Consider the following 13673-nt stretch of genomic DNA (forward strand, 5'->3'; position numbering starts at 1 on the left):
ATTCATTCTACAATGCTCATTGATCCTTGTACATTCTTCATCGTTCATTGTTCATTGTTTATTGATCATTGATCCTTGTTCATTCTTCATCGTTCATTCATTATTGATCATTGATCATTGTTCATTCTTCATCGTTCATTGTTCATTGATCATATATCCTTGTTCATTCTTCATCAATCATTTTAAAATGCTCATTGATCCTTGTTCATTCTTCATCGTTCATTGTTCATTGATCATTCATCCTTGTTCATTCTTCATCGTTCATTCATTATTTATCATTGATCCTTGTTCATTCTTCATCGTTCATTGTTCATTAATCATTGATCCTTGTTCATTCTTCATCGTTCATTCTTCAATGATCATTTATCATTGTTCATTCTTCATCGTTCATTCTACAATGCTCATTCATGCTTGTTCATTCTTCATCGTTCATTCTTCTTTGATCATTGATCCTTGTTTATTCTTCATCGTTCATTCTTCAATAATCATTGATCCTTTTTCATTCTTCATCGTTCATTCATTATTGATCATTGATCCTTGTTCATTCTTCATCGTTCATTCTTCAATGATCAATGATCCTTGTTCATTCTTCATCGTTCATTGTTCATTGATCATTGATCCTTGTTCATTGATCATTGATCCTTGTTCATTCTTCCTCGTTCATTATTGAATTATCATTTAACCTTGTTCATTCTTCATCGTTCTTTCATTATTGATCATTGATCATTGTTCATTCTTCATCGTTCATTGTTTATTGATCATATATCCTTTTTTATTCTTCATCGTTCATTTTAAAATGCTCATTGATTCTTGTTCATTCTTTATCGTTCATTGTGCATTGATCATTCATCCTTGTTCAATCTTCATCGTTCATTGTTCATTGATCATTGATCCTTGTTCATTCTTCATCGTTCATTCTACAATCCTCATTGATCCTTGTTCATTCTTCATCGTTCATTGTTAATTGATCATTGATCCTAGTTCATTCTTGATTGTTCATTCTTCAATGATCATTGAACCTTGTTCATTTTTCATCGTTCATTCTTCAATGATCATTGATCCTTGTTCATTCTTCATCTTTCATTCTACAATGCTGTTTGATGCTTGTTCATACTTCATCGTTCATTCTTCAATGATCATTGATCGTTGCTCATTCTTCATCGTTCATTTTTCATTGAACATTGATCCTTGATCATTGTTCATCGTTCATTCTTCAATGATCATTGATCCTTGTTCATTCTTCATCGTTCATACTAAAATGCTCATTGATCCTTGTTCATTTTTCATCGTTCATTCTTCATTGATCATTGATCCTTGTTCATTCTTCATCGTTCATTCTTCAATGATCATTGATCCTTGTTCATTCTTCATCGTTCATTCTACAATGCTCATTGATGCTTGTTCATGCTTCATCGTTCATTCTTCAATGATCATTGGTCGCTGCTCATTCTTCATCGTTCATTGTTCATTGATCATTGATCCTTGTTCATTCTTCATCGTTCATTCTACAATCCTCATTGATCCTTGTTCATTCTTCATCGTTCATTCTTCTTTGATCATTGATCCTTGTTCATGTTTCATCGTTCATTCATTATTGATCATTGATCCTTGTTCATTCTTCATCGTTCATTCATTATTTATCATTGATCCTTGTTCATTCTTCTTCGTTCATTCTAAAATGCTCATTGATCCTTGTTCATTCTTCATCGTTCATTGTTCATTGATCATTGATCCTTGTTCATTCTTCATCGTTCATACTTCAATGATCATTGAACCTTGTTCATTCATCATCGTTCCTTCCTCAATGATCATTGATCCTTGTTCATTCTTCATCGTTCATTCTTCAATGATCGTTGATCCTTGTTCATTCTTCATCGTTTATTCTACAATGCTCATTGATGCTTGTTCATTCTTCATCGTTCATTCATTATTGATCATTGATCCTTGTTCATTCTTCATCTTTCATTCTACAATGCTCATTGATGCTTGTTCATTCTTCATCGTTCATTCATTATTGATCATTGATCCGTGTTCATTCTTCATCGTTCATTCTACAATGCTCATTGATCCTTGTACATTCTTCATCGTTCATTGTTCATTGTTTATTGATCATTGATCCTTGTTCAGTCTTCATCGTTCATTCATTATTGATCATTGATCATTATTCATTCTTCATCGTTCATTGTTCATTGATCATATATCGTTGTTCATTCTTCATCGTTCATTTTAAAATGCTCATTGATCCTTGTTCATTCTTCATCGTTCATTGTTCATTGATCATTCATCCTTGTTCATTCTTCATCGTTCATTGTTCATTGATCATTGATCCTTGATCATTCTTCATCGTTCATTCTTCAATGATCATTGAACCTTGTTCATTCTTCATCATTCATTCTTCAATAATCTTCGATACTTGTTCATTCTTCATCGTTCATTCTTCAATGATCATTGATCCTTGTTCATTCTTCATCGTTCATTCTCCAATGCTTATTCACGCTTGTTTATTCTTCATCGTTCATTCTTCTTTGATCATTAGTCCTTGTTCATTCTTCAATAATCATTGATCCTTGTTCATTCTTCATGGTTCATTCATTATTGATCATTGATCCTTGTTCATTCTTCATCGTTCATTGTATATTGATCATTGATCCTTGTTCATCCTTGATCGTTCATTCTTTAATGATCATTGATCCTTGTTCATTCTTCATCGTTCATTCTACAATGCTCATTGACGCTTGTTCATTCTTTATCGTTCATTCTTCAATGATCATTGATCGTTGCTCATTCTTCATCGTTCATTTTTCATTCATCATTGATCCTTGTTCATTCTTCATCGTTCATTCTTCGTTGATCATTGATCCTTGTTCATTCTTCATCATTCATTCTTCAATGATCATTAATCGTGGTTCATTCCTCATCGTTCATTCTACAATGCTCATTGATCCTTGGTCATTCTTCATCGTTCATTGTTCATTGATCATTGATCCTTGTTCATTCTTCATCGTTCATCCTTCAATGATCATTGATCCTTGTTCATACTTCATCGTTCATTCTTCAATGATCATTGATCCTTGTTCATTCTTCATCGTTCATTCTTCAATGATCATTGATCATTGTTCATTCTTCATCGTTCATTCTACAATGCTCATTCACGCTTGTTCATTCTTCATCGTTCATTCTTCTTTGATCATTGATCCTTGTTCATTCTTCATCGTTCATTCTTCAATAATCATTGATCCTTGTTCATTCTTCATCGTTCATTCATTATTGATCATTGATCCTTTTTCATTCTTCATCGTTCATTCTACAATGCTCATTGATGCTTGTTCATTCTTCATCGTTCATTCATTATTGATCATTGATCCGTGTTCATTCTATATTATTCATTCTACAATGCTCATTGATCCTTGTTCATTCTTCATCGTTCATTGTTCATTGTTTATTGATCATTGATCCTTGTTCATTCTTCATCGTTCATTCATTATTGATCATTGATCATTGTTCATTCTTCATCGTTCATTGTTCATTGATCATATATCCTTGTTCATTCTTCATCGTTCATTTTAAAATGCTCATTGATCCTTGTTCATTCTTCATCGTTCATTGTTCATTGATCATTGATCCTTGTTCATTCTTCATCGTTCATTGTTCATTGATCATTGATCCTTGTTCATTCTTCATCGTTCATTCTACAATCCTCATTGATCCTTGTTCATTCTTCATCGTTCATTGTTCATTGATCATTGATTCTTGTTCATTCTTCATTGTTCATTCTTCAATGATCATTTAACCTTGTTCATTCTTCATCGTTCATTCTTCAATGATCATTGATCCTTGTTCATTCTTCATCGTTCATTCTTCAATGATAATTGATCCTTGTTCATTCTTCATCGTTCATTCTACAATGCTCATTCATGCTTGTTCATTCTTCATCGTTCATTCTTCTTTGATCATTGATCCTTGTTCATTCTTCAATAATCATTGATCCTTGTTCATTCTTCATGGTTCATTCATTATTGATCATTGATCCTTGTTCATTCTTCATCGTTCCTTGTTCATTGATCATTGATCCTTGTTCATCCTTGATCGTTCATTCTTTAATGATCAATGATCCTTGTTCATTCTTCATCGTTCATTCTATAATGCTCATTGACGCTTGTTCATTCTTTATCGTTCATTCTTCAATGATGATTGATAGTTGCTCTTTCTTCATCGTACATTTTTCATTCATCCTTGATCCTTGTTCATTCTTCATCGTTCATTCTTCAATGATCATTGATCCTTGTTCATTCTTCATCGCTCATTCTAAAATGCTCATTGATCCTTGTTCATTCTTCATCGTTCATTATTCATTGATCATTGATCCTTGTTCATTCTTCATCATTCATTCTTCAATGATCATTGATCGTGGTTCATTCTTCATCGTTCATTCTACAATGCTCATTGATCCTTGTTCATTCTTCATCGTTCATTATTCATTGATCATTGATCCTTGTTCATTCTTCATCGTTCATCCTTCAATGATCATTGATCCTTGTTCATACTTCATCGTTCATTCTTCAATGATCATTGATCCTTCTTCATTCTTCATCGTTCATTCTTCAATGATCATTGATCATTGTTCATTCTTCATCGTTCATTCTACAATGCTCATTCACGCTTGTTCATTCTTCATCGTTCATTCTTCTTTGATCATTGATCCTTGTTCATTCTTCATCATTCATTCTTCAATAATCATTGATCCTTGTTCATTCTTTATCGTTCATTCATTATTGATCATTGATCCTTGTTCATTCTTCATCGTTCATTGTTCATTGATCATTGATCTTTGTTCATTCTTCATCGTTCATTTTACAATGCTGATTGATCCTTGTTCATTCTTCATTGTTGATTGTTCATTGATCATTGATCCTTGTTCATTGTTCATCGTTCATTCTTCAATGATCATTGATCCTTGTTCTTTTTTCATCGTTCATTCTACAATGCTCATTGATGCTTGTTCATTCTTCATTGTTCATTCTTCAATGATCATTGATCGTTGCTCATTCTTCATCGTTCATTTTTCTTTGATCATTGATCCCTGTTCATTCTTCATCGTTCATTCTTCAATGATCATTGATCCTTGTTCATTCTTCATCGTTCATTCTACAATGCTCATTCAATCTTGTTCATTCTTCATCGTTCATACTTCTTTGATCATTGATCCTTATTCATTCTTCATCGTTCATTCTTCAATGATCATTAATCCTTGTTCATTCTTCATCGTTCATTCTTCAATGATCATTGATCCTTGTTCATTCTTCATCTTTCATTCTTCAATGATCATTGATCCTTGTTCATTCTTCATCGTTCATTCTACAATGCTCATTCACGCTTGTTCATTCTTCATCTTTCATTGTTCATTGATCATTGATCCTTGTTCATTCTTCATCCTTCATTCTTCAATGATCATTGATCCTTGTTTATTCTTCATCGTTGATTCTACAATTCTCATTCATGCTTGTTCATTCTTCATCGTTCATTCATCTTTGATCATTGATCCTTATTCATTCTTCATTGTTCATTCTTCAATGATCATTGATCCTTGTTCATTCTTCATCGTTCATTCTACAATGCTCATTGATGCTTGTTCATTCTTCATCGTTCATTCTTCAATGATCATTGATCGTTGCTCATTCTTCATCGTTCATTTTTCATTGATCATTGATCCTTGTTCATTCTTCATCGTTCATTCTTCAATGATCATTGATCCTTGTTCATTCTTCATCGTTCATTCTACAATGCTCATTGATCCTTGTTCATTCTTCATCGTTCATTCTTCATTGATCATTGATCCTTGTTCATTCTTCATCATTCATTCCTCAATGATCATTGATCGTTTTTCATTCTTCATCGTTCATTCTACAATGCTCATTGATCCTTGTTCATTCTTCATCGTTCATTGTTCATTGATCATTGATCCTTGTTCATTCTTCATCGTTCATTCTTCAATGATCATTGATCCTTGTTTTTTCTTCATCGTTGATTCTACAATTCTCATTCATACTTGATCATTCTTCATCGTTCATTCTTCTTTAATCATTGATCCTTATTCATTCTTCATCGTTCATTCTTCAATAATCATTGATCCTTGTTCATTCTTCATCGTTCATTCATTATTGATCATTGATCCTTGTTCATTCTTCATCGTTCATTCTACAATGCTCATTGATGCTTGTTCATTCATCATCGTTCATTCATTATTGATCATTGATCCTTGTTCATTCTTCATCGTTCATTCTACAATCCTCATTGATACTTGTTCACTCTTCATCGTTCGTTGTTCATTGTTCATTGATCATTGATCTTTGTTCATTCTTCATCATTCATTCTTCAATGATCATTGAACCTTGTCCATTATTCATCGTTCATTCTTCAATGATCATTGATCCTTGTTCGTTCTTTATCGTTCATTCTTCAATGATCATTGATCCTTGTTCATTCTTCATCGTTCATTCTACAATGCTCATTCACGCTTGTTCATTCTTCATCGTTCATTCTTCTTTGATCATTGATCCTTGTTCCTTCTTCATCGTTCATTCTTCAATAATCATTGATCCTTGTTCATTCTTCATCGTTCATTCATTATTGATCATTGATCCTTGTTCTTTCTTCATCGTTCATTCTACAATGCTCATTGATGCTTGTTCATTCTTCATCGTTCATTCTTCAATGATCATTGATCGTTGCTCATTCTGCATCGTTCATTTTTCATTGATCATTGATCCTTGTTCATTCTTCATCGTTCATTCTTCAATGATCATTGATCCTTGTTCTTTCTTCATCGTTCATTCTACAATGCTCATTGATCCTTATTCATTCTTCATCGTTCATTCTTCATTGATCATTGATCCTTGTTCATTCTTCATCATTCATTCTTCAATGATCATTGATTGGTTTTAATTCTTCATCGTTCATTCTACAATGCTCATTGATCCTTGTTCATTCTTCATCTTTCATTGTTCATTGATCATTGATCCTTGTTCATTCTTCATCCTTCATTCTTCAATGATCATTGATCCTTCTTTATTCTTCATCGTTGATTCTACAATTCTCATTCATGCTTGTTCATTCTTCATCGTTCATTCATCTTTGATCATTGATCCTTATTCATTCTTCATCGTTCATTCTTCAATGATCATTGATCCTTGTTCATTCTTGATCGTTCATTCTACAATGCTCATTGATGCTTGTTCATTCTTCATCGTTCATTCTTCAATGATCATTGATCGTTGCTCATTCTTCATCGTTCATTTTTCATTGATCATTGATCCTTGTTCATTCTTCATCGTTCATTCTTTAATGATAATTGATCCGTGTTAATTCTTCATCGTTCATTCTACAATGCTCATTGATCCTTGTTCATTCTTCATCGTTCATTCTTCATTGATCATTGATCCTTGTTCATTCTTCATCGTTCATTCTTCAATGATCATTGATCGTTGTTCATTCTTCATCGTTCATTCTACAATGCTCATTGATCCTTGTTCATTCTTAATCGTTCATTCTTCATTGATCATTGATCCTTGTTCATTCTTCATCCTTCATTCTTCATTGATCATTGATCGTTGCTCGTTCTTCATCGTTCATTTTTCATTGATCATTGATCCTTTTTCATTCTTCATCGTTCATTCTTCAATGATCATTGATCCTTGTTCATTCTTCATCGTTCATTCTACAATGCTCATTGATCCTTGTTCATTCTTCATTGATCATTGATCCTTGTTCATTCTTTATCGTTCATTCTTCAATGATCATTGATCCTTGTTCACTCTTCATCATTCATTTTTCATTGATAATTCATCCTTGTTCATTTTTCATCGTTCATTCTTCAATGATCGTTGATCCTTTTTCATTCTTCATCGTTTATTCTACAATGCTCATTGATCCTTGTTCATTATTGATCCAATTATGCGTACTAATCTAATGAATTCAATCGCAGAAAATCAAAACGTGACTCAAACCGGGATATTCCAAGACTGACAAGCAGCTTCTTGATAAGAGCTGGACTGCCAGGCCTCTTTTCAAGACAACCCCGATGAATTCCTTTGATTAATCAATGGAATGATCGAAGTTCTTGGATAGATTGAAGTGCAATCTTGAAGGCTGATCAAGAGGATGCACAATCAATGGAGGGCAAACTAGCCCAAGTAACTCAATTGCAAGCAATTGAAGAGAAATTTCAAACACTTGAAATTTTCTGAAATTTGGATTTTTATTCAACAATCAACATCCATTACAATGCATGAATCAACTATGTTATATATAGAGCTAGGAATGAGAGGTAGGCTATTTACATGGATGCCTAACGGTATTAACGGTCATATCTACACACGTGCCTATACACACGCTTAAGAAGCTTAAAACAGAATACTCAAGACTGTGCAGTAGCTTTTGGATTGATCTGTTGACTAAGCGACCTTGTGCTCTGATTTCAATGCCTTTCCGTTGACTTTCAAGAGGGCTCTTGGACCATGGTTGCTAGACCCTTGTGCAAAGATTCCAACCCTACCTCCACGTCAGCATACGGGTTCAGGTCGTGTCTGGATGGGCTTGCCAAACTGGCCTGGTCAGTGGTCAGAAGCTGTTGCATGTTTGAGCTTACTGACCATGTTGACTGTGTGACCTTTGCCTCACTTTTCCACATGCTTCCAATGATCATGCGTAGGACCTTTGGACCATGGTGGCTAGATTCCAGCGTGGAGATTCCAATTATGTCCTTCACGTCATCAAATGGGCTTAGGGTTCGTCTCGGTAGGCCCGCCAAGGTGGCCTGGTCAATGGAATTGGTCAGAGGCTGCTGATGTCTCTGATCTTGGGTTGCTGCAGGTCTTCTGTATTCATTCGATGCTTCAAACTCTTGGCCTTGTTTTCCCATAATTAGTTCATGATCTTCCTTATTATTTTGATTTATCTTAATCTCCTTGTCATGTGTAGATAATGGCCTAATGTGCATAAAATCAGTAGCTATACAAACTCCATCAAAATCAACATGGTGGTGTTTGTTGCTCTTGTTGTTGTTGAATTCCATTCTTCTTGGGTTGCTTCTTGAGTCTTTTCTGCTATCTCCATTTGAGCCTAGTTGATATGGTTCAATCCCCCCTTCTTGAAAAAGAATTGTCCTCAATTCTAAGTTCGTGTGGTAGGGTGAAACATCATGGTTGCTGGCTGCATCAAGAGAGTAGGTCTTTGCTACTGTTTGCACCTGAGCAGGGTGTGTGGAACTATGCTTGTTGGCTTCCTGGTGTTCCATACACCTTTTTCCTGTAAAAGTAAATAGACTAAGGTAGTAGCATTCCAAGGATTAAGGTCATACATGCATGCAAATGAGAAATGTTCAGAATGCAGATGAGGATTTCCATTATGTGCAATTTCAGTGTGGGCTAAATTTTCACTCCAATCCTTGTTGTTCTCCTCAACTAAGTTCTTTAAGATATGTCCCAAGGTCTTATTGGTCACTCTCCTTTGATCATCCAGTTGAGGGTACCATGCAACATTGAATATTAATTTTGTGCTCAACATAGTGCAGAAATGACTCAGACGAATGTTAGGGGGCTTAGGATCCTCATAACTACTAACACCTTGAAGTATTACATGTAGTTTAATGGTCTTATAGAAGGTTAGCTTGGTTATGTGTCTAACACTATCATCCTTGGCATCACACTCCTTCTTTCCTAATAAATGTGTAGGTGTTTCCTTCTTTGTGTAAGGACTAGTGATGGTGTTGTGAGGTTGTGTACTCTTGCTGTCAGAGGGTTGTGTAATCTCATCTTCTAAGAAATAAAACCCATTCATCTCACAGTATGTAGATGAAGCTTGCAAGTGCAGTTTGTTTATTTCAACATTATCAACATGTATAGTCTTAACAATGGGTGCATACTGCTGTGTTTCCCTAATTTTAGAGGAGTGCTGTGCAGTACTGCTGTGAGGAAGATTTGCAGCTGCCCTATTGCCAACAGGTGAGTCTTGTGCTGTGTTTTGTGTAGGTGCCCTATGGTTGCTGTGTTCTCTCATTTTACTGACCAAGGGTGTAGGTTGTGCAGCTCTCCTCTTTGTTGATTTCTCAAATGTTAGGGCACTATTGCATGCTCCTTCATAAGTCAAGTTCTGCATCACCTCAATTCTCTCCTTAAGTCTTCCCTTAACCCACTTAAGAACCTCCCAATCTTCCTCTCTTCTGGTTCGTTTTTCTCACACAGGGCAGTCAATCTTTCCCCTTCTTGCATACACTCAGCTACTGTCCTAGGGTCTTGCCTCAAATTACTCCACTTGGTGTAGAGTTGTTGCTTGTAATTAGTGGGAATGTACTTTCTCCTAAGGCGTTTCCTAAGTTTCTCCCATAAATGAATCTTAGGTCTATTCTCACGTTGCCTTTGCCTTTGTAAGCCTTCCAGCCATGTTGCAGCTAACATGGTCAGTTTTGGCTTGGCTATTTTATATTGTTGGCCTGGGGGTGTATCCTTAAATTCAAAGTAACGTTCTACCCCTTTCTCCCACTCAATGTACACCTCTAGATCATGAGATGTGCCATCAAATTCATGAATATCAATTCTTATGGTTTTATCCTCTTTTGCATGTTCATGGTTAGGGTTAGGTTGTGGAGTTGATGGGTACTGTGGTGTGGTGTTCTTCAACTCATTAACAGTTAAACTCAATTGAGTGACCATATTTACTAATGCATCAAATTTTTCTTCTAAATTCATGATGATCTATATGAATGCAAACACACAAGGCTATGCAATATGCAAATATGCAATGATGAACTAAATGCAGCAAGCTGCACTGATCACAACAAGCAACTGTTGTGTTCTGAATTTTGTGCACAAATTTTCTTTGAATGCAAATGCAGTAAGTATCTTGTAATTATGATGATTTCTTTATTTTAAGCCAAATATGCAAAGGAAAGAAATGGGTGCAGCAATGGTTCTGTTTTGCAACAGAAATCAGAATTGGCAATTGTGTTCTGTGCACAATTTGACTTTTAATGAAATAACAACAATCTCCTTGCACTTTAGATGATTTGTTAAATGTAAATTCCTTAGTTATTTGTTGATTATAGCTAGATATGCACAAGGAAAAAGAAATATCAATCATGCACAGCAAGACCACACAAAATCAGAATTGAAGAAGAAAAATGTTTGTTTGTGATTGATATGCAGAGTACAGCCATAATACTATCAATTTGCACGCAAAATACAATGAAACGTGAATGCAATCTTTTATTTACCAAATGAAATTTAATCAATTGAATTTTTATACAGAAATCACGAATGAAATCACCAAAATGCAGAAACTCCTTCAAGAACTGGGTTCTTTTAAGGTTTCAGAACAATTTCGTGAAATTCAGATGATGTATGCACAATTGACCAAACAAATGTAATGGAAATGCAACGAATTATATGCAGGAACACTAATTCACAAAGAAATTAAACAAATGGAAGAAAAACAACCGAAATTTGTAGAGATTTGCCACTGAAATCGAACACGAACAGAAAAATCGCACTAGTTCTTGATTTCTCTGATGATTCAATTTGGATGTTAAGAACTCGTCTTCACCAATGACTGATGATGAAATTCAAGCCCTACACGTCCTTGCTCTGATACCAATTGATCCAATTATGCGTGCTAATCTGATGAATTCAATCGCACAAAATCGAAACGTGACTCAAACCGGGATATTCCAAGACTGACAAGCAGCTTCTTGATAAGAGCTGGACTGCCAGGCCTCTTTTCAAGACAACCCCGATGAATTCCTTTGATTAATCAATGGAATGATCGAAGTTCTTGGATAGATTGAAGTGCAATCTTGAAGGCTGATCAAGAGGATGGACAATCAATGGAGGGCAAACTAGCCCAAGTAACCCAATTGCAAGCAATTGAAGAGAAAATTCAAACACTTGAAATTTTCTGAAATTTGGAATTTTATTCAACAATCAACATCCATTACAATGCATGAATCAACTATATATAGAGCTAGGAATGAGAGGTAGGCTATTTACATGGATGCCTAACGGTTATTAACGGTCATATCTACACACGTGCCTATACACACGCTTAAGAAGCTTAAAACAGAATACTCAAGCCTGTGCAGTAGCTGTTGGCTTGATCTGTTGACTAAGCGACCTTGTGCTCTGATTTCAATGCCTTTCCATTGACTTTCAAGAAGGCTCATGGACCATGGTGACTAGACCCTTGTGCAAAGATTCCAACCCTACCATCCACGTCAGCATACGGGTTCAGGTCGTGTCTGGATGGGCTTGCCAAACTGGCCTGGTCAGTGGTCAGAAGCTGTTGCATGTTTGAGCTTACTGACCATGTTGACTGTGTGACCTTTGCCTCACTTTTCCACATGCTTCCAATGATCATGCGTAGGACCTTTGGACCATGGTGGATAGGTTCCAGTGTGGAGATTCCAATTATGTCCTTCACGTCATCAAATGGGCTTAGGGTTCGTCTCGGTAGGCCCGCCTAGGTGGCCTGGTCAATGGAATTGGTCAGAGGCTGCTGATGTCTCTGATCTTGGGTTGCTGCAGGTCTTCTGTATTCATTTGATGCTTCAAACTCTTGGCCTTGTTTTCCCATAATTAATTCATGATCTTCCTTATTATTTTGATTTATCTTGATCTCCTTGTCATGTGTAGATAATGGCCTAATGTGCATAAAATCAGAAGCTATACAAACTCCATCAAAATCAACATGGTGGTGTTTGTTGCTCTTGTTGTTGTTGAATTCCATTCTTCTTGGGTTGCTTCTTGAGTCTTTGCTGCTATCTCCATTTGAGCCTAGTTGATATGGTTCAATTCTTCATCGTTCATTGTTCATTGATTATTGATCCTTGTTCTTTCTTCATCGTTCATTCTTCAATTATCATTGAACCTTGTTGATTCTTCATCGTTCATTCTTCAATGATCATTGATCCTTGTTCATTCTTCATCGTTCATTCTACAATGCTCATCGATCCTTGTTCATTCTTCATCGTTCATTGTTCATTGATCATTGATCCTTGTTCATTGTTCATCGTTCATTCTTCAATGATCATTGATCCTTGTTCATTCTTCATCGTTCATTCTACAATGCTCATTGATGCTTGTTCATTCTTCATCGTTCATTCTTCTTTGATCATTGATCCTTGTTCTTTCTTCATCGTTCATTCTTCAATGATCATTGATCCTTGTTCATTCTTGATCGTTCATTCATTATTGATCATTGATCCTTGTTCATTCTTCATCGTTCATTCATTATTCATCATTGATCCTTGTTCATTCTTCATCGTTCATTGTTCATTGATCATTGATCCTTGTTCATTCTTCATCGTTCATTTTACAAAGCTCATTGATGCTTGTTCATTCTTCATCGTTCATCGTTCATTGATTATTGATCCTTGTTCTTTCTTCATCGTTCATTCTTCAATGTTCATTGAACCTTGTTCATTCATCATCGTTCATTCTTCAATGATCATTTATCCTTTTTCATTCTTCATCGTTAATTCTTCAATGATCATTGATCCTTGTTCATTCTTCATCGTTCATTCTACAATGCTCATTGATCGTTCATTCTTCATCGTTCATTGCTCATTGATCATTGATCCTTGTTCATTCTTCATCGATCATTCTTCAATGATCATTGATCCTTGT

The sequence above is a fragment of the Amaranthus tricolor genome, chromosome 2 (genome assembly GCF_026212465.1).
Source record: "Amaranthus tricolor cultivar Red isolate AtriRed21 chromosome 2, ASM2621246v1, whole genome shotgun sequence".
Classification (NCBI taxonomy): domain Eukaryota; kingdom Viridiplantae; phylum Streptophyta; class Magnoliopsida; order Caryophyllales; family Amaranthaceae; genus Amaranthus; species Amaranthus tricolor.